Here is an 18,004-nt window from a genome sequence, read left to right as displayed (position 1 = left end):
ATCAAGGGCGACAACTCAGTTCATTCAAGACAAAACTCCGATTCCGGAAAGTCCTCTTTGCAGCAGTTTCTGTGCTGCTGTTATTGGGGTGGCATATACTTATACAAGACGTGCAGCTCTTGTACCTCTCCGAACCTTGACTTAGAACTGTGTTTTCACACTGTGCGAAACTGTCACATGTGATCTCAATGTCGCATACACAATTCAAACCAATCGTTGCATGGTGTGACATGTCTTACATTTTGAGTTCGTTTTGACCCTGAATGAAATCAGGGTTGGAAAAATAAGTCTATAGACTCATTAGATGTTCCTCTCCACGGAAATCTTTAGTAAAAGGCGAAAGATTTAAACGTGGATTGAAGAGAAACCAGAGTGAATTGTACAAGGCATTGTATCATACTTGAGTATTTCTTTTTGAAACATTTGTGAGTGTTCAAGCTTGTCTCCTACTGGTTCTCTCAATGCATGCAGGCGTAAGCACTTTTCAACCATAATGTTCCAAAGGTAAGCAAAGCATGAATTTTGTTGAATTGTATGGTCAAAGCTCATTCTGTGCCATGTTCTGAAACAGACTCATTGCGGCCTCAAATCTTTGAAATTTGTCATCATCAAGGGCGACAACTCAGTTCATTCAAGACAAAATCCGATTCCGGAAAGTCCTCTTTGCAGCAGTTTCTGTGCTGCTGTTATTGGAGTGGCATATACTTATACAAGACGTGCAGCTCTTGTACCTCTCCGAACCTTGACTTAGAACTGTTTTTTCACTCTGTGCGCAACTGTCACATGTGATCTCAATGTCGCATACACAATTCAAACCAATCGTTGCATGGTGTGACATGTCTTACATTTTGAGTTCGTTTTGACCCTTAATGAAATCAGAGTTGGAAAAATAAGTCTATAGACTCATTAGATGTTCCTCTCCACGGAAATCTTTAGTAAAAGGCGAAAGATTTAAACGTGGATTGAAGAGAAACCAGAGTGAATTGTACAAGGCATTGTATCATACTTGAGTATTTCTTTTTGAAACATTTGTGAGTGTTCAAGCTTGTCTCCTACTGGTTCTCTCAATGCATGCAGGCGTAAGCACTTTTCAACCATAATGTTCCAAAGGTAAGCAAAGCATGAATTTTGTTGAATTGTATGGTCAAAGCTCATTCTGTGCCAAGTTCTGAAACAGACTCATTGCGGCCTCAAATCTTTGAAATTTGTCATCATCAAGGGCGACAACTCAGTTCATTCAAGACAAAACTCCGATTCCGGAAAGTCCTCTTTGCAGCAGTTTCTGTACTGCTGTTATTGGGGTGGCATATACTTATACAAGACGTGCAGCTCTTGTACCTCTCCGAACCTTGACTTAGAACTGTGTTTTCACTCTGTGCGAAACTGTCACATGTGATCTCAATGTCGCATACACAATTCAAACCAATCGTTACATGGTGTGACAAATCTTACATTTTGAGTTCGTTTTGACCCTGAAGGAAATCAGGGTTGGAAAAATAAGTCTATAGACTCATTAGATGTTCCTCTCCACGGAAATCTTTAGTAAAAGGCGAAAGATTTAAACGTGGATTGAAGAGAAACCAGAGTGAATTGTACAAGGCATTGTATCATACTTGAGTATTTCTTTTTGAAACATTTGTGAGTGTTCAAGCTTGTCTCCTACTGGTTCTCTCAATGCATGCAGGCGTAAGCACTTTTCAACCATAATGTTCCAAAGGTAAGCAAAGCATGAATTTTGTTGAATTGTATGGTCAAAGCTCATTCTGTGCCAAGTTCTGAAACAGACTCATTGCGGCCTCAAATCTTTGAAATTTGTCATCATCAAGGGCGACAACTCAGTTCATTCAAGACAAAACTCCGATTCCGGAAAGTCCTCTTTGCAGCAGTTTCTGTGCTGCTGTTATTGGGGTGGCATATACTTATACAAGACGTGCAGCTCTTGTACCTCTCCGAACCTTGACTTAGAACTGTGTTTTCACTCTGTGCGAAACTGTCACATGTGATCTCAATGTCGCATACACAATTCAAACCAATCGTTACATGGTGTGACAAATCTTACATTTTGAGTTGGTTTTGACCCTGAAGGAAATCAGGGTTGGAAAAATAAGTCTATAGACTCATTAGATGTTCCTCTCCACGGAAATCTTTAGTAAAAGGCGAAAGATTTAAACGTGGATTGAAGAGAAACCAGAGTGAATTGTACAAGGCATTGTATCATACTTGAGTATTTCTTTTTGAAACATTTGTGAGTGTTCAAGCTTGTCTCCTACTGGTTCTCTCAATGCATGCAGGCGTAAGCACTTTTCAACCATAATGTTCCAAAGGTAAGCAAAGCATGAATTTTGTTGAATTGTGTGGTCAAAGCTCATTCTGTGCCAAGTTCTGAAACAGACTCATTGCGGCCTCAAATCTTTGAAATTTGTCATCATCAAGGGCGACAACTCAGTTCATTCAAGACAAAACTCCGATTCCGGAAAGTCCTCTTTGCAGCAGTTTCTGTGCTGCTGTTATTGGGGTGGCATATACTTATACAAGACGTGCAGCTCTTGTACCTCTCCGAACCTTGACTTAGAACTGTGTTTTCACACTGTGCGAAACTGTCACATGTGATCTCAATGTCGCATACACAATTCAAACCAATCGTTGCATGGTGTGACATGTCTTACATTTTGAGTTCGTTTTGACCCTGAATGAAATCAGGGTTGGAAAAATAAGTCTATAGACTCATTAGATGTTCCTCTCCACGGAAATCTTTAGTAAAAGGCGAAAGATTTAAACGTGGATTGAAGAGAAACCAGAGTGAATTGTACAAGGCATTGTATCATACTTGAGTATTTCTTTTTGAAACATTTGTGAGTGTTCAAGCTTGTCTCCTACTGGTTCTCTCAATGCATGCAGGCGTAAGCACTTTTCAACCATAATGTTCCAAAGGTAAGCAAAGCATGAATTTTGTTGAATTGTATGGTCAAAGCTCATTCTGTGCCATGTTCTGAAACAGACTCATTGCGGCCTCAAATCTTTGAAATTTGTCATCATCAAGGGCGACAACTCAGTTCATTCAAGACAAAATCCGATTCCGGAAAGTCCTCTTTGCAGCAGTTTCTGTGCTGCTGTTATTGGGGTGGCATATACTTATACAAGACGTGCAGCTCTTGTACCTCTCCGAACCTTGACTTAGAACTGTGTTTTCACACTGTGCGAAACTGTCACATGTGATCTCAATGTCGCATACACAATTCAAACCAATCGTTGCATGGTGTGACATGTCTTACATTTTGAGTTCGTTTTGACCCTGAATGAAATCAGGGTTGGAAAAATAAGTCTATAGACTCATTAGATGTTCCTCTCCACGGAAATCTTTAGTAAAAGGCGAAAGATTTAAACGTGGATTGAAGAGAAACCAGAGTGAATTGTACAAGGCATTGTATCATACTTGAGTATTTCTTTTTGAAACATTTGTGAGTGTTCAAGCTTGTCTCCTACTGGTTCTCTCAATGCATGCAGGCGTAAGCACTTTTCAACCATAATGTTCCAAAGGTAAGCAAAGCATGAATTTTGTTGAATTGTATGGTCAAAGCTCATTCTGTGCCATGTTCTGAAACAGACTCATTGCGGCCTCAAATCTTTGAAATTTGTCATCATCAAGGGCGACAACTCAGTTCATTCAAGACAAAATCCGATTCCGGAAAGTCCTCTTTGCAGCAGTTTCTGTGCTGCTGTTATTGGAGTGGCATATACTTATACAAGACGTGCAGCTCTTGTACCTCTCCGAACCTTGACTTAGAACTGTTTTTTCACTCTGTGCGCAACTGTCACATGTGATCTCAATGTCGCATACACAATTCAAACCAATCGTTGCATGGTGTGACATGTCTTACATTTTGAGTTCGTTTTGACCCTTAATGAAATCAGAGTTGGAAAAATAAGTCTATAGACTCATTAGATGTTCCTCTCCACGGAAATCTTTAGTAAAAGGCGAAAGATTTAAACGTGGATTGAAGAGAAACCAGAGTGAATTGTACAAGGCATTGTATCATACTTGAGTATTTCTTTTTGAAACATTTGTGAGTGTTCAAGCTTGTCTCCTACTGGTTCTCTCAATGCATGCAGGCGTAAGCACTTTTCAACCATAATGTTCCAAAGGTAAGCAAAGCATGAATTTTGTTGAATTGTATGGTCAAAGCTCATTCTGTGCCAAGTTCTGAAACAGACTCATTGCGGCCTCAAATCTTTGAAATTTGTCATCATCAAGGGCGACAACTCAGTTCATTCAAGACAAAACTCCGATTCCGGAAAGTCCTCTTTGCAGCAGTTTCTGTGCTGCTGTTATTGGGGTGGCATATACTTATACAAGACGTGCAGCTCTTGTACCTCTCCGAACCTTGACTTAGAACTGTGTTTTCACACTGTGCGAAACTGTCACATGTGATCTCAATGTCGCATACACAATTCAAACCAATCGTTCCAGGTGTGACATGTCTTACATTTTGAGTTCGTTTTGACCCTTAATGAAATCAGAGTTGGAAAAATAAGTCTATAGACTCATTAGATGTTCCTTTCCATAGAAATCTTTAGTAAAAGGCGAAAGATTTAAACTTGGATTGAAGAGAAACCAGAGTGAATTGTACAAGGCACTGTATCATACTTGAGTATTTCTTTTTGAAACATTTGTGAGTGTTCAAGCTTGTCTCCTACTGGTTCTCTCAATGCATGCAGGCGTAAGCACTTTTCAACCATAATGTTCCAAAGGTAAGCAAAGCATGAATTTTGTTGAATTGTATGGTCAAAGCTCATTCTGTGCCAAGTTCTGAAACAGACTCATTGCGGCCTCAAATCTTTGAAATTTGTCATCATCAAGGGCGACAACTCAGTTCATTCAAGACAAAACTCCGATTCCGGAAAGTCCTCTTTGCAGCAGTTTCTGTACTGCTGTTATTGGGGTGGCATATACTTATACAAGACGTGCAGCTCTTGTACCTCTCCGAACCTTGACTTAGAACTGTGTTTTCACTCTGTGCGAAACTGTCACATGTGATCTCAATGTCGCATACACAATTCAAACCAATCGTTACATGGTGTGACAAATCTTACATTTTGAGTTCGTTTTGACCCTGAAGGAAATCAGGGTTGGAAAAATAAGTCTATAGACTCATTAGATGTTCCTCTCCACGGAAATCTTTAGTAAAAGGCGAAAGATTTAAACGTGGATTGAAGAGAAACCAGAGTGAATTGTACAAGGCATTGTATCATACTTGAGTATTTCTTTTTGAAACATTTGTGAGTGTTCAAGCTTGTCTCCTACTGGTTCTCTCAATGCATGCAGGCGTAAGCACTTTTCAACCATAATGTTCCAAAGGTAAGCAAAGCATGAATTTTGTTGAATTGTATGGTCAAAGCTCATTCTGTGCCAAGTTCTGAAACAGACTCATTGCGGCCTCAAATCTTTGAAATTTGTCATCATCAAGGGCGACAACTCAGTTCATTCAAGACAAAACTCCGATTCCGGAAAGTCCTCTTTGCAGCAGTTTCTGTGCTGCTGTTATTGGGGTGGCATATACTTATACAAGACGTGCAGCTCTTGTACCTCTCCGAACCTTGACTTAGAACTGTGTTTTCACTCTGTGCGAAACTGTCACATGTGATCTCAATGTCGCATACACAATTCAAACCAATCGTTACATGGTGTGACAAATCTTACATTTTGAGTTCGTTTTGACCCTGAAGGAAATCAGGGTTGGAAAAATAAGTCTATAGACTCATTAGATGTTCCTCTCCACGGAAATCTTTAGTAAAAGGCGAAAGATTTAAACGTGGATTGAAGAGAAACCAGAGTGAATTGTACAAGGCATTGTATCATACTTGAGTATTTCTTTTTGAAACATTTGTGAGTGTTCAAGCTTGTCTCCTACTGGTTCTCTCAATGCATGCAGGCGTAAGCACTTTTCAACCATAATGTTCCAAAGGTAAGCAAAGCATGAATTTTGTTGAATTGTATGGTCAAAGCTCATTCTGTGCCAAGTTCTGAAACAGACTCATTGCGGCCTCAAATCTTTGAAATTTGTCATCATCAAGGGCGACAACTCAGTTCATTCAAGACAAAACTCCGATTCCGGAAAGTCCTCTTTGCAGCAGTTTCTGTGCTGCTGTTATTGGGGTGGCATATACTTATACAAGACGTGCAGCTCTTGTACCTCTCCGAACCTTGACTTAGAACTGTGTTTTCACTCTGTGCGAAACTGTCACATGTGATCTCAATGTCGCATACACAATTCAAACCAATCGTTACATGGTGTGACAAATCTTACATTTTGAGTTCGTTTTGACCCTGAAGGAAATCAGGGTTGGAAAAATAAGTCTATAGACTCATTAGATGTTCCTCTCCACGGAAATCTTTAGTAAAAGGCGAAAGATTTAAACGTGGATTGAAGAGAAACCAGAGTGAATTGTACAAGGCATTGTATCATACTTGAGTATTTCTTTTTGAAACATTTGTGAGTGTTCAAGCTTGTCTCCTACTGGTTCTCTCAATGCATGCAGGCGTAAGCACTTTTCAACCATAATGTTCCAAAGGTAAGCAAAGCATGAATTTTGTTGAATTGTATGGTCAAAGCTCATTCTGTGCCAAGTTCTGAAACAGACTCATTGCGGCCTCAAATCTTTGAAATTTGTCATCATCAAGGGCGACAACTCAGTTCATTCAAGACAAAACTCCGATTCCGGAAAGTCCTCTTTGCAGCAGTTTCTGTGCTGCTGTTATTGGGGTGGCATATACTTATACAAGACGTGCAGCTCTTGTACCTCTCCGAACCTTGACTTAGAACTGTGTTTTCACACTGTGCGAAACTGTCACATGTGATCTCAATGTCGCATACACAATTCAAACCAATCGTTCCAGGTGTGACATGTCTTACATTTTGAGTTCGTTTTGACCCTTAATGAAATCAGAGTTGGAAAAATAAGTCTATAGACTCATTAGATGTTCCTTTCCATAGAAATCTTTAGTAAAAGGCGAAAGATTTAAACTTGGATTGAAGAGAAACCAGAGTGAATTGTACAAGGCACTGTATCATACTTGAGTATTTCTTTTTGAAACATTTGTGAGTGTTCAAGCTTGTCTCCTACTGGTTCTCTCAATGCATGCAGGCGTAAGCACTTTTCAACCATAATGTTCCAAAGGTAAGCAAAGCATGAATTTTGTTGAATTGTATGGTCAAAGCTCATTCTGTGCCAAGTTCTGAAACAGACTCATTGCGGCCTCAAATCTTTGAAATTTGTCATCATCAAGGGCGACAACTCAGTTCATTCAAGACAAAACTCCGATTCCGGAAAGTCCTCTTTGCAGCAGTTTCTGTACTGCTGTTATTGGGGTGGCATATACTTATACAAGACGTGCAGCTCTTGTACCTCTCCGAACCTTGACTTAGAACTGTGTTTTCACTCTGTGCGAAACTGTCACATGTGATCTCAATGTCGCATACACAATTCAAACCAATCGTTACATGGTGTGACAAATCTTACATTTTGAGTTCGTTTTGACCCTGAAGGAAATCAGGGTTGGAAAAATAAGTCTATAGACTCATTAGATGTTCCTCTCCACGGAAATCTTTAGTAAAAGGCGAAAGATTTAAACGTGGATTGAAGAGAAACCAGAGTGAATTGTACAAGGCATTGTATCATACTTGAGTATTTCTTTTTGAAACATTTGTGAGTGTTCAAGCTTGTCTCCTACTGGTTCTCTCAATGCATGCAGGCGTAAGCACTTTTCAACCATAATGTTCCAAAGGTAAGCAAAGCATGAATTTTGTTGAATTGTATGGTCAAAGCTCATTCTGTGCCAAGTTCTGAAACAGACTCATTGCGGCCTCAAATCTTTGAAATTTGTCATCATCAAGGGCGACAACTCAGTTCATTCAAGACAAAACTCCGATTCCGGAAAGTCCTCTTTGCAGCAGTTTCTGTGCTGCTGTTATTGGGGTGGCATATACTTATACAAGACGTGCAGCTCTTGTACCTCTCCGAACCTTGACTTAGAACTGTGTTTTCACTCTGTGCGAAACTGTCACATGTGATCTCAATGTCGCATACACAATTCAAACCAATCGTTACATGGTGTGACAAATCTTACATTTTGAGTTCGTTTTGACCCTGAAGGAAATCAGGGTTGGAAAAATAAGTCTATAGACTCATTAGATGTTCCTCTCCACGGAAATCTTTAGTAAAAGGCGAAAGATTTAAACGTGGATTGAAGAGAAACCAGAGTGAATTGTACAAGGCATTGTATCATACTTGAGTATTTCTTTTTGAAACATTTGTGAGTGTTCAAGCTTGTCTCCTACTGGTTCTCTCAATGCATGCAGGCGTAAGCACTTTTCAACCATAATGTTCCAAAGGTAAGCAAAGCATGAATTTTGTTGAATTGTATGGTCAAAGCTCATTCTGTGCCAAGTTCTGAAACAGACTCATTGCGGCCTCAAATCTTTGAAATTTGTCATCATCAAGGGCGACAACTCAGTTCATTCAAGACAAAACTCCGATTCCGGAAAGTCCTCTTTGCAGCAGTTTCTGTGCTGCTGTTATTGGGGTGGCATATACTTATACAAGACGTGCAGCTCTTGTACCTCTCCGAACCTTGACTTAGAACTGTGTTTTCACACTGTGCGAAACTGTCACATGTGATCTCAATGTCGCATACACAATTCAAACCAATCGTTGCATGGTGTGACATGTCTTACATTTTGAGTTCGTTTTGACCCTGAATGAAATCAGGGTTGGAAAAATAAGTCTATAGACTCATTAGATGTTCCTCTCCACGGAAATCTTTAGTAAAAGGCGAAAGATTTAAACGTGGATTGAAGAGAAACCAGAGTGAATTGTACAAGGCATTGTATCATACTTGAGTATTTCTTTTTGAAACATTTGTGAGTGTTCAAGCTTGTCTCCTACTGGTTCTCTCAATGCATGCAGGCGTAAGCACTTTTCAACCATAATGTTCCAAAGGTAAGCAAAGCATGAATTTTGTTGAATTGTATGGTCAAAGCTCATTCTGTGCCATGTTCTGAAACAGACTCATTGCGGCCTCAAATCTTTGAAATTTGTCATCATCAAGGGCGACAACTCAGTTCATTCAAGACAAAATCCGATTCCGGAAAGTCCTCTTTGCAGCAGTTTCTGTGCTGCTGTTATTGGAGTGGCATATACTTATACAAGACGTGCAGCTCTTGTACCTCTCCGAACCTTGACTTAGAACTGTTTTTTCACTCTGTGCGCAACTGTCACATGTGATCTCAATGTCGCATACACAATTCAAACCAATCGTTGCATGGTGTGACATGTCTTACATTTTGAGTTCGTTTTGACCCTTAATGAAATCAGAGTTGGAAAAATAAGTCTATAGACTCATTAGATGTTCCTCTCCACGGAAATCTTTAGTAAAAGGCGAAAGATTTAAACGTGGATTGAAGAGAAACCAGAGTGAATTGTACAAGGCATTGTATCATACTTGAGTATTTCTTTTTGAAACATTTGTGAGTGTTCAAGCTTGTCTCCTACTGGTTCTCTCAATGCATGCAGGCGTAAGCACTTTTCAACCATAATGTTCCAAAGGTAAGCAAAGCATGAATTTTGTTGAATTGTATGGTCAAAGCTCATTCTGTGCCAAGTTCTGAAACAGACTCATTGCGGCCTCAAATCTTTGAAATTTGTCATCATCAAGGGCGACAACTCAGTTCATTCAAGACAAAACTCCGATTCCGGAAAGTCCTCTTTGCAGCAGTTTCTGTACTGCTGTTATTGGGGTGGCATATACTTATACAAGACGTGCAGCTCTTGTACCTCTCCGAACCTTGACTTAGAACTGTGTTTTCACTCTGTGCGAAACTGTCACATGTGATCTCAATGTCGCATACACAATTCAAACCAATCGTTACATGGTGTGACAAATCTTACATTTTGAGTTCGTTTTGACCCTGAAGGAAATCAGGGTTGGAAAAATAAGTCTATAGACTCATTAGATGTTCCTCTCCACGGAAATCTTTAGTAAAAGGCGAAAGATTTAAACGTGGATTGAAGAGAAACCAGAGTGAATTGTACAAGGCATTGTATCATACTTGAGTATTTCTTTTTGAAACATTTGTGAGTGTTCAAGCTTGTCTCCTACTGGTTCTCTCAATGCATGCAGGCGTAAGCACTTTTCAACCATAATGTTCCAAAGGTAAGCAAAGCATGAATTTTGTTGAATTGTATGGTCAAAGCTCATTCTGTGCCAAGTTCTGAAACAGACTCATTGCGGCCTCAAATCTTTGAAATTTGTCATCATCAAGGGCGACAACTCAGTTCATTCAAGACAAAACTCCGATTCCGGAAAGTCCTCTTTGCAGCAGTTTCTGTACTGCTGTTATTGGGGTGGCATATACTTATACAAGACGTGCAGCTCTTGTACCTCTCCGAACCTTGACTTAGAACTGTGTTTTCACTCTGTGCGAAACTGTCACATGTGATCTCAATGTCGCATACACAATTCAAACCAATCGTTACATGGTGTGACAAATCTTACATTTTGAGTTCGTTTTGACCCTGAAGGAAATCAGGGTTGGAAAAATAAGTCTATAGACTCATTAGATGTTCCTCTCCACGGAAATCTTTAGTAAAAGGCGAAAGATTTAAACGTGGATTGAAGAGAAACCAGAGTGAATTGTACAAGGCATTGTATCATACTTGAGTATTTCTTTTTGAAACATTTGTGAGTGTTCAAGCTTGTCTCCTACTGGTTCTCTCAATGCATGCAGGCGTAAGCACTTTTCAACCATAATGTTCCAAAGGTAAGCAAAGCATGAATTTTGTTGAATTGTATGGTCAAAGCTCATTCTGTGCCAAGTTCTGAAACAGACTCATTGCGGCCTCAAATCTTTGAAATTTGTCATCATCAAGGGCGACAACTCAGTTCATTCAAGACAAAACTCCGATTCCGGAAAGTCCTCTTTGCAGCAGTTTCTGTGCTGCTGTTATTGGGGTGGCATATACTTATACAAGACGTGCAGCTCTTGTACCTCTCCGAACCTTGACTTAGAACTGTGTTTTCACTCTGTGCGAAACTGTCACATGTGATCTCAATGTCGCATACACAATTCAAACCAATCGTTACATGGTGTGACAAATCTTACATTTTGAGTTCGTTTTGACCCTGAAGGAAATCAGGGTTGGAAAAATAAGTCTATAGACTCATTAGATGTTCCTCTCCACGGAAATCTTTAGTAAAAGGCGAAAGATTTAAACGTGGATTGAAGAGAAACCAGAGTGAATTGTACAAGGCATTGTATCATACTTGAGTATTTCTTTTTGAAACATTTGTGAGTGTTCAAGCTTGTCTCCTACTGGTTCTCTCAATGCATGCAGGCGTAAGCACTTTTCAACCATAATGTTCCAAAGGTAAGCAAAGCATGAATTTTGTTGAATTGTATGGTCAAAGCTCATTCTGTGCCAAGTTCTGAAACAGACTCATTGCGGCCTCAAATCTTTGAAATTTGTCATCATCAAGGGCGACAACTCAGTTCATTCAAGACAAAACTCCGATTCCGGAAAGTCCTCTTTGCAGCAGTTTCTGTGCTGCTGTTATTGGGGTGGCATATACTTATACAAGACGTGCAGCTCTTGTACCTCTCCGAACCTTGACTTAGAACTGTGTTTTCACACTGTGCGAAACTGTCACATGTGATCTCAATGTCGCATACACAATTCAAACCAATCGTTGCATGGTGTGACATGTCTTACATTTTGAGTTCGTTTTGACCCTGAATGAAATCAGGGTTGGAAAAATAAGTCTATAGACTCATTAGATGTTCCTCTCCACGGAAATCTTTAGTAAAAGGCGAAAGATTTAAACGTGGATTGAAGAGAAACCAGAGTGAATTGTACAAGGCATTGTATCATACTTGAGTATTTCTTTTTGAAACATTTGTGAGTGTTCAAGCTTGTCTCCTACTGGTTCTCTCAATGCATGCAGGCGTAAGCACTTTTCAACCATAATGTTCCAAAGGTAAGCAAAGCATGAATTTTGTTGAATTGTATGGTCAAAGCTCATTCTGTGCCATGTTCTGAAACAGACTCATTGCGGCCTCAAATCTTTGAAATTTGTCATCATCAAGGGCGACAACTCAGTTCATTCAAGACAAAATCCGATTCCGGAAAGTCCTCTTTGCAGCAGTTTCTGTGCTGCTGTTATTGGAGTGGCATATACTTATACAAGACGTGCAGCTCTTGTACCTCTCCGAACCTTGACTTAGAACTGTTTTTTCACTCTGTGCGCAACTGTCACATGTGATCTCAATGTCGCATACACAATTCAAACCAATCGTTGCATGGTGTGACATGTCTTACATTTTGAGTTCGTTTTGACCCTTAATGAAATCAGAGTTGGAAAAATAAGTCTATAGACTCATTAGATGTTCCTCTCCACGGAAATCTTTAGTAAAAGGCGAAAGATTTAAACGTGGATTGAAGAGAAACCAGAGTGAATTGTACAAGGCATTGTATCATACTTGAGTATTTCTTTTTGAAACATTTGTGAGTGTTCAAGCTTGTCTCCTACTGGTTCTCTCAATGCATGCAGGCGTAAGCACTTTTCAACCATAATGTTCCAAAGGTAAGCAAAGCATGAATTTTGTTGAATTGTATGGTCAAAGCTCATTCTGTGCCAAGTTCTGAAACAGACTCATTGCGGCCTCAAATCTTTGAAATTTGTCATCATCAAGGGCGACAACTCAGTTCATTCAAGACAAAACTCCGATTCCGGAAAGTCCTCTTTGCAGCAGTTTCTGTACTGCTGTTATTGGGGTGGCATATACTTATACAAGACGTGCAGCTCTTGTACCTCTCCGAACCTTGACTTAGAACTGTGTTTTCACTCTGTGCGAAACTGTCACATGTGATCTCAATGTCGCATACACAATTCAAACCAATCGTTACATGGTGTGACAAATCTTACATTTTGAGTTCGTTTTGACCCTGAAGGAAATCAGGGTTGGAAAAATAAGTCTATAGACTCATTAGATGTTCCTCTCCACGGAAATCTTTAGTAAAAGGCGAAAGATTTAAACGTGGATTGAAGAGAAACCAGAGTGAATTGTACAAGGCATTGTATCATACTTGAGTATTTCTTTTTGAAACATTTGTGAGTGTTCAAGCTTGTCTCCTACTGGTTCTCTCAATGCATGCAGGCGTAAGCACTTTTCAACCATAATGTTCCAAAGGTAAGCAAAGCATGAATTTTGTTGAATTGTATGGTCAAAGCTCATTCTGTGCCAAGTTCTGAAACAGACTCATTGCGGCCTCAAATCTTTGAAATTTGTCATCATCAAGGGCGACAACTCAGTTCATTCAAGACAAAACTCCGATTCCGGAAAGTCCTCTTTGCAGCAGTTTCTGTGCTGCTGTTATTGGGGTGGCATATACTTATACAAGACGTGCAGCTCTTGTACCTCTCCGAACCTTGACTTAGAACTGTGTTTTCACTCTGTGCGAAACTGTCACATGTGATCTCAATGTCGCATACACAATTCAAACCAATCGTTACATGGTGTGACAAATCTTACATTTTGAGTTCGTTTTGACCCTGAAGGAAATCAGGGTTGGAAAAATAAGTCTATAGACTCATTAGATGTTCCTCTCCACGGAAATCTTTAGTAAAAGGCGAAAGATTTAAACGTGGATTGAAGAGAAACCAGAGTGAATTGTACAAGGCATTGTATCATACTTGAGTATTTCTTTTTGAAACATTTGTGAGTGTTCAAGCTTGTCTCCTACTGGTTCTCTCAATGCATGCAGGCGTAAGCACTTTTCAACCATAATGTTCCAAAGGTAAGCAAAGCATGAATTTTGTTGAATTGTGTGGTCAAAGCTCATTCTGTGCCAAGTTCTGAAACAGACTCATTGCGGCCTCAAATCTTTGAAATTTGTCATCATCAAGGGCGACAACTCAGTTCATTCAAGACAAAACTCCGATTCCGGAAAGTCCTCTTTGCAGCAGTTTCTGTGCTGCTGTTATTGGGGTGGCATATACTTATACAAGACGTGCAGCTCTTGTACCTCTCCGAACCTTGACTTAGAACTGTGTTTTCACACTGTGCGAAACTGTCACATGTGATCTCAATGTCGCATACACAATTCAAACCAATCGTTGCATGGTGTGACATGTCTTACATTTTGAGTTCGTTTTGACCCTGAATGAAATCAGGGTTGGAAAAATAAGTCTATAGACTCATTAGATGTTCCTCTCCACGGAAATCTTTAGTAAAAGGCGAAAGATTTAAACGTGGATTGAAGAGAAACCAGAGTGAATTGTACAAGGCATTGTATCATACTTGAGTATTTCTTTTTGAAACATTTGTGAGTGTTCAAGCTTGTCTCCTACTGGTTCTCTCAATGCATGCAGGCGTAAGCACTTTTCAACCATAATGTTCCAAAGGTAAGCAAAGCATGAATTTTGTTGAATTGTATGGTCAAAGCTCATTCTGTGCCATGTTCTGAAACAGACTCATTGCGGCCTCAAATCTTTGAAATTTGTCATCATCAAGGGCGACAACTCAGTTCATTCAAGACAAAATCCGATTCCGGAAAGTCCTCTTTGCAGCAGTTTCTGTGCTGCTGTTATTGGAGTGGCATATACTTATACAAGACGTGCAGCTCTTGTACCTCTCCGAACCTTGACTTAGAACTGTTTTTTCACTCTGTGCGCAACTGTCACATGTGATCTCAATGTCGCATACACAATTCAAACCAATCGTTGCATGGTGTGACATGTCTTACATTTTGAGTTCGTTTTGACCCTTAATGAAATCAGGGTTGGAAAAATAAGTCTATAGACTCATTAGATGTTCCTCTCCACGGAAATCTTTAGTAAAAGGCGAAAGATTTAAACGTGGATTGAAGAGAAACCAGAGTGAATTGTACAAGGCATTGTATCATACTTGAGTATTTCTTTTTGAAACATTTGTGAGTGTTCAAGCTTGTCTCCTACTGGTTCTCTCAATGCATGCAGGCGTAAGCACTTTTCAACCATAATGTTCCAAAGGTAAGCAAAGCATGAATTTTGTTGAATTGTATGGTCAAAGCTCATTCTGTGCCAAGTTCTGAAACAGACTCATTGCGGCCTCAAATCTTTGAAATTTGTCATCATCGAGGGCGACAACTCAGTTCATTCAAGACAAAACTCCGATTCCGGAAAGTCCTCTTTGCAGCAGTTTCTGTGCTGCTGTTATTGGGGTGGCATATACTTATACAAGACGTGCAGCTCTTGTACCTCTCCGAACCTTGACTTAGAACTGTGTTTTCACTCTGTGCGAAACTGTCACATGTGATCTCAATGTCGCATACACAATTCAAACCAATCGTTGCATGGTGTGCAAGTCTTACATTTTGAGTACGTTTTGACCCTGAAGGAAATCAGGGTTGGAAAAATAAGTCTATAGACTCATTAGATGTTCCTCTCCACGGAAATCTTTAGTAAAAGGCGAAAGATTTAAACGTGGATTGAAGAGAAACCAGAGTGAATTGTACAAGGCATTGTATCATACTTGAGTATTTCTTTTTGAAACATTTGTGAGTGTTCAAGCTTGTCTCCTACTGGTTCTCTCAATGCATGCAGGCGTAAGCACTTTTCAACCATAATGTTCCAAAGGTAAGCAAAGCATGAATTTTGTTGAATTGTATGGTCAAAGCTCATTCTGTGCCAAGTTCTGAAACAGACTCATTGCGGCCTCAAATCTTTGAAATTTGTCATCATCGAGGGCGACAACTCAGTTCATTCAAGACAAAATTCCGATTCCGGAAAGTCCTCTTTGCAGCAGTTTCTGTGCTGCTGTTATTGGGGTGGCATATACTTATACAAGACGTGCAGCTCTTGTACCTCTCCGAACCTTGACTTAGAACTGTGTTTTCACACTGTGCGAAACTGTCACATGTGATCTCAATGTCGCATACACAATTCAAACCAATCGTTGCATGGTGTGACATGTCTTACATTTTGAGTTCGTTTTGACCCTGAATGAAATCAGGGTTGGAAAAATAAGTCTATAGACTCATTAGATGTTCCTCTCCACGGAAATCTTTAGTAAAAGGCGAAAGATTTAAACTTGGATTGAAGAGAAACCAGAGTGAATTGTACAAGGCACTGTATCATACTTGAGTATTTCTTTTTGAAACATTTGTGAGTGTTCAAGCTTGTCTCCTACTGGTTCTCTCAATGCATGCAGGCGTAAGCACTTTTCAACCATAATGTTCCAAAGGTAAGCAAAGCATGAATTTTGTTGAATTGTATGGTCAAAGCTCATTCTGTGCCAAGTTCTGAAACAGACTCATTGCGGCCTCAAATCTTTGAAATTTGTCATCATCAAGGGCGACAACTCAGTTCATTCAAGACAAAACTCCGATTCCGGAAAGTCCTCTTTGCAGCAGTTTCTGTGCTGCTGTTATTGGGGTGGCATATACTTATACAAGACGTGCAGCTCTTGTACCTCTCCGAACCTTGACTTAGAACTGTGTTTTCACTCTGTGCGAAACTGTCACATGTGATCTCAATGTCGCATACACAATTCAAACCAATCGTTGCATGGTGTGACATGTCTTACATTTTGAGTTCGTTTTGACCCTGAATGAAATCAGGGTTGGAAAAATAAGTCTATAGACTCATTAGATGTTCCTCTCCACGGAAATCTTTAGTAAAAGGCGAAAGATTTAAACGTGGATTGAAGAGAAACCAGAGTGAATTGTACAAGGCATTGTATCATACTTGAGTATTTCTTTTTGAAACATTTGTGAGTGTTCAAGCTTGTCTCCTACTGGTTCTCTCAATGCATGCAGGCGTAAGCACTTTTCAACCATAATGTTCCAAAGGTAAGCAAAGCATGAATTTTGTTGAATTGTATGGTCAAAGCTCATTCTGTGCCAAGTTCTGAAACAGACTCATTGCGGCCTCAAATCTTTGAAATTTGTCATCATCAAGGGCGACAACTCAGTTCATTCAAGACAAAACTCCGATTCCGGAAAGCCCTCTTTGCAGCAGTTTCTGTGCTGCTGTTATTGGGGTGGCATATACTTATACAAGACGTGCAGCTCTTGTACCTCTCCGAACCCTGACTTAGAACTGTGTTTTCACTCTGTGCGAAACTGTCACATGTGATCTCAATGTCGCATACACAATTCAAACCAATCGTTACATGGTGTGACAAGTCTTACATTTTGAGTTCGTTTTGACCCTGAAGGAAATCAGCGTTGGAAAAATAAGTCTATAGACTCATTAGATGTTCCTCGCCACGGAAATCTTTAGTAAAAGGCGAAAGATTTAAACGTGGATTGAAGAGAAACCAGAGTGAATTGTACAAGGCATTGTATCATACTTGAGTATTTCTTTTTGAAACATTTGTGAGTGTTCAAGCTTGTCTCCTACTGGTTCTCTCAATGCATGCAGGCGTAAGCACTTTTCAACCATAATGTTCCAAAGGTAAGCAAAGCATGAATTTTGTTGAATTGTATGGTCAAAGCTCATTCTGTGCCAAGTTCTGAAACAGACTCATTGCGGCCTCAAATCTTTGAAATTTGTCATCATCAAGGGCGACAACTCAATTCATTCAAGACAAAACTCCGATTCCGGAAAGTCCTCTTTGCAGCAGTTTATTTGGTTCTGTTATTGGGGTGGCATATATACTTTTATTATACTTTCATGTTAAATACTGAAATCTGATTGGTTTAGACACAGTTGATAATCCGTTATATTACCCTCAGCGTTAGCAACACACTTAGCAATAGGTAACCCTGTTTGGGAGGGTAACAGTTGAAATTGACACCCCGAGAAAACCATTGTCAACAATGGTTTTCGAGGGGTGTCAATTTCAACTGTTATCCTCCCAAACAGGCACTATATATTTTGTTATAATGAATGTCTTAATTTTTAAGAAAATTTTACTGCTTTTAAATAGGAATAACGTGAATTCTACAGCGAACTGTACGCGCATAA

General features: G+C 39.7%; 29 non-coding genes across 29 annotated transcripts; all 29 read right to left on the bottom strand.

Moving 5' to 3' along the window:
- Positions 1-256: 256 nt before the first annotated feature.
- On the bottom strand, positions 257-376 carry LOC136270429 (U5 spliceosomal RNA). The gene has a single exon (XR_010708175.1). It is a non-coding gene; the product is annotated as a U5 spliceosomal RNA (small nuclear RNA).
- A 486-nt stretch (positions 377-862) lies between these two features.
- LOC136270399 (U5 spliceosomal RNA) lies at positions 863-982 on the bottom strand. Its single transcript, XR_010708145.1, has one exon. It is a non-coding gene; the product is annotated as a U5 spliceosomal RNA (small nuclear RNA).
- A 487-nt stretch (positions 983-1,469) lies between these two features.
- On the bottom strand, positions 1,470-1,589 carry LOC136270364 (U5 spliceosomal RNA). Its single transcript, XR_010708110.1, has one exon. It is a non-coding gene; the product is annotated as a U5 spliceosomal RNA (small nuclear RNA).
- A 487-nt stretch (positions 1,590-2,076) lies between these two features.
- On the bottom strand, positions 2,077-2,196 carry LOC136270363 (U5 spliceosomal RNA). Its single transcript, XR_010708109.1, has one exon. It is a non-coding gene; the product is annotated as a U5 spliceosomal RNA (small nuclear RNA).
- Positions 2,197-2,683: 487 nt separating this feature from the next.
- LOC136270428 (U5 spliceosomal RNA) lies at positions 2,684-2,803 on the bottom strand. The gene has a single exon (XR_010708174.1). It is a non-coding gene; the product is annotated as a U5 spliceosomal RNA (small nuclear RNA).
- A 486-nt stretch (positions 2,804-3,289) lies between these two features.
- On the bottom strand, positions 3,290-3,409 carry LOC136270427 (U5 spliceosomal RNA). The gene has a single exon (XR_010708173.1). It is a non-coding gene; the product is annotated as a U5 spliceosomal RNA (small nuclear RNA).
- A 486-nt stretch (positions 3,410-3,895) lies between these two features.
- LOC136270398 (U5 spliceosomal RNA) lies at positions 3,896-4,015 on the bottom strand. Its single transcript, XR_010708144.1, has one exon. It is a non-coding gene; the product is annotated as a U5 spliceosomal RNA (small nuclear RNA).
- Positions 4,016-4,501: 486 nt separating this feature from the next.
- LOC136270421 (U5 spliceosomal RNA) lies at positions 4,502-4,621 on the bottom strand. Its single transcript, XR_010708166.1, has one exon. It is a non-coding gene; the product is annotated as a U5 spliceosomal RNA (small nuclear RNA).
- Positions 4,622-5,108: 487 nt separating this feature from the next.
- LOC136270362 (U5 spliceosomal RNA) lies at positions 5,109-5,228 on the bottom strand. The gene has a single exon (XR_010708108.1). It is a non-coding gene; the product is annotated as a U5 spliceosomal RNA (small nuclear RNA).
- A 487-nt stretch (positions 5,229-5,715) lies between these two features.
- On the bottom strand, positions 5,716-5,835 carry LOC136270361 (U5 spliceosomal RNA). Its single transcript, XR_010708107.1, has one exon. It is a non-coding gene; the product is annotated as a U5 spliceosomal RNA (small nuclear RNA).
- Positions 5,836-6,322: 487 nt separating this feature from the next.
- Positions 6,323-6,442, bottom strand: LOC136270360 (U5 spliceosomal RNA). Its single transcript, XR_010708106.1, has one exon. It is a non-coding gene; the product is annotated as a U5 spliceosomal RNA (small nuclear RNA).
- Positions 6,443-6,928: 486 nt separating this feature from the next.
- Positions 6,929-7,048, bottom strand: LOC136270420 (U5 spliceosomal RNA). The gene has a single exon (XR_010708165.1). It is a non-coding gene; the product is annotated as a U5 spliceosomal RNA (small nuclear RNA).
- Positions 7,049-7,535: 487 nt separating this feature from the next.
- Positions 7,536-7,655, bottom strand: LOC136270465 (U5 spliceosomal RNA). The gene has a single exon (XR_010708214.1). It is a non-coding gene; the product is annotated as a U5 spliceosomal RNA (small nuclear RNA).
- Positions 7,656-8,142: 487 nt separating this feature from the next.
- Positions 8,143-8,262, bottom strand: LOC136270464 (U5 spliceosomal RNA). The gene has a single exon (XR_010708213.1). It is a non-coding gene; the product is annotated as a U5 spliceosomal RNA (small nuclear RNA).
- A 487-nt stretch (positions 8,263-8,749) lies between these two features.
- On the bottom strand, positions 8,750-8,869 carry LOC136270426 (U5 spliceosomal RNA). The gene has a single exon (XR_010708172.1). It is a non-coding gene; the product is annotated as a U5 spliceosomal RNA (small nuclear RNA).
- A 486-nt stretch (positions 8,870-9,355) lies between these two features.
- On the bottom strand, positions 9,356-9,475 carry LOC136270397 (U5 spliceosomal RNA). The gene has a single exon (XR_010708143.1). It is a non-coding gene; the product is annotated as a U5 spliceosomal RNA (small nuclear RNA).
- A 487-nt stretch (positions 9,476-9,962) lies between these two features.
- Positions 9,963-10,082, bottom strand: LOC136270463 (U5 spliceosomal RNA). Its single transcript, XR_010708212.1, has one exon. It is a non-coding gene; the product is annotated as a U5 spliceosomal RNA (small nuclear RNA).
- A 487-nt stretch (positions 10,083-10,569) lies between these two features.
- Positions 10,570-10,689, bottom strand: LOC136270462 (U5 spliceosomal RNA). Its single transcript, XR_010708211.1, has one exon. It is a non-coding gene; the product is annotated as a U5 spliceosomal RNA (small nuclear RNA).
- A 487-nt stretch (positions 10,690-11,176) lies between these two features.
- Positions 11,177-11,296, bottom strand: LOC136270461 (U5 spliceosomal RNA). Its single transcript, XR_010708210.1, has one exon. It is a non-coding gene; the product is annotated as a U5 spliceosomal RNA (small nuclear RNA).
- Positions 11,297-11,783: 487 nt separating this feature from the next.
- On the bottom strand, positions 11,784-11,903 carry LOC136270425 (U5 spliceosomal RNA). The gene has a single exon (XR_010708171.1). It is a non-coding gene; the product is annotated as a U5 spliceosomal RNA (small nuclear RNA).
- Positions 11,904-12,389: 486 nt separating this feature from the next.
- LOC136270396 (U5 spliceosomal RNA) lies at positions 12,390-12,509 on the bottom strand. The gene has a single exon (XR_010708142.1). It is a non-coding gene; the product is annotated as a U5 spliceosomal RNA (small nuclear RNA).
- Positions 12,510-12,996: 487 nt separating this feature from the next.
- On the bottom strand, positions 12,997-13,116 carry LOC136270459 (U5 spliceosomal RNA). Its single transcript, XR_010708208.1, has one exon. It is a non-coding gene; the product is annotated as a U5 spliceosomal RNA (small nuclear RNA).
- Positions 13,117-13,603: 487 nt separating this feature from the next.
- LOC136270458 (U5 spliceosomal RNA) lies at positions 13,604-13,723 on the bottom strand. Its single transcript, XR_010708207.1, has one exon. It is a non-coding gene; the product is annotated as a U5 spliceosomal RNA (small nuclear RNA).
- A 487-nt stretch (positions 13,724-14,210) lies between these two features.
- Positions 14,211-14,330, bottom strand: LOC136270417 (U5 spliceosomal RNA). The gene has a single exon (XR_010708162.1). It is a non-coding gene; the product is annotated as a U5 spliceosomal RNA (small nuclear RNA).
- Positions 14,331-14,816: 486 nt separating this feature from the next.
- Positions 14,817-14,936, bottom strand: LOC136270387 (U5 spliceosomal RNA). Its single transcript, XR_010708133.1, has one exon. It is a non-coding gene; the product is annotated as a U5 spliceosomal RNA (small nuclear RNA).
- A 486-nt stretch (positions 14,937-15,422) lies between these two features.
- On the bottom strand, positions 15,423-15,542 carry LOC136270457 (U5 spliceosomal RNA). The gene has a single exon (XR_010708206.1). It is a non-coding gene; the product is annotated as a U5 spliceosomal RNA (small nuclear RNA).
- Positions 15,543-16,029: 487 nt separating this feature from the next.
- Positions 16,030-16,149, bottom strand: LOC136270381 (U5 spliceosomal RNA). The gene has a single exon (XR_010708127.1). It is a non-coding gene; the product is annotated as a U5 spliceosomal RNA (small nuclear RNA).
- Positions 16,150-16,636: 487 nt separating this feature from the next.
- LOC136270405 (U5 spliceosomal RNA) lies at positions 16,637-16,756 on the bottom strand. Its single transcript, XR_010708151.1, has one exon. It is a non-coding gene; the product is annotated as a U5 spliceosomal RNA (small nuclear RNA).
- Positions 16,757-17,243: 487 nt separating this feature from the next.
- LOC136270411 (U5 spliceosomal RNA) lies at positions 17,244-17,363 on the bottom strand. Its single transcript, XR_010708156.1, has one exon. It is a non-coding gene; the product is annotated as a U5 spliceosomal RNA (small nuclear RNA).
- Between the last annotated feature and the right edge of the window lie 641 nt (positions 17,364-18,004).

This window comes from Magallana gigas, chromosome 7, assembly GCF_963853765.1.
Source record: "Magallana gigas chromosome 7, xbMagGiga1.1, whole genome shotgun sequence".
NCBI lineage: Eukaryota > Metazoa > Mollusca > Bivalvia > Ostreida > Ostreidae > Magallana > Magallana gigas.
Note: the sequence above shows the minus strand (reverse complement) of the source record. Positions and strands in the feature narration are given on the sequence as shown.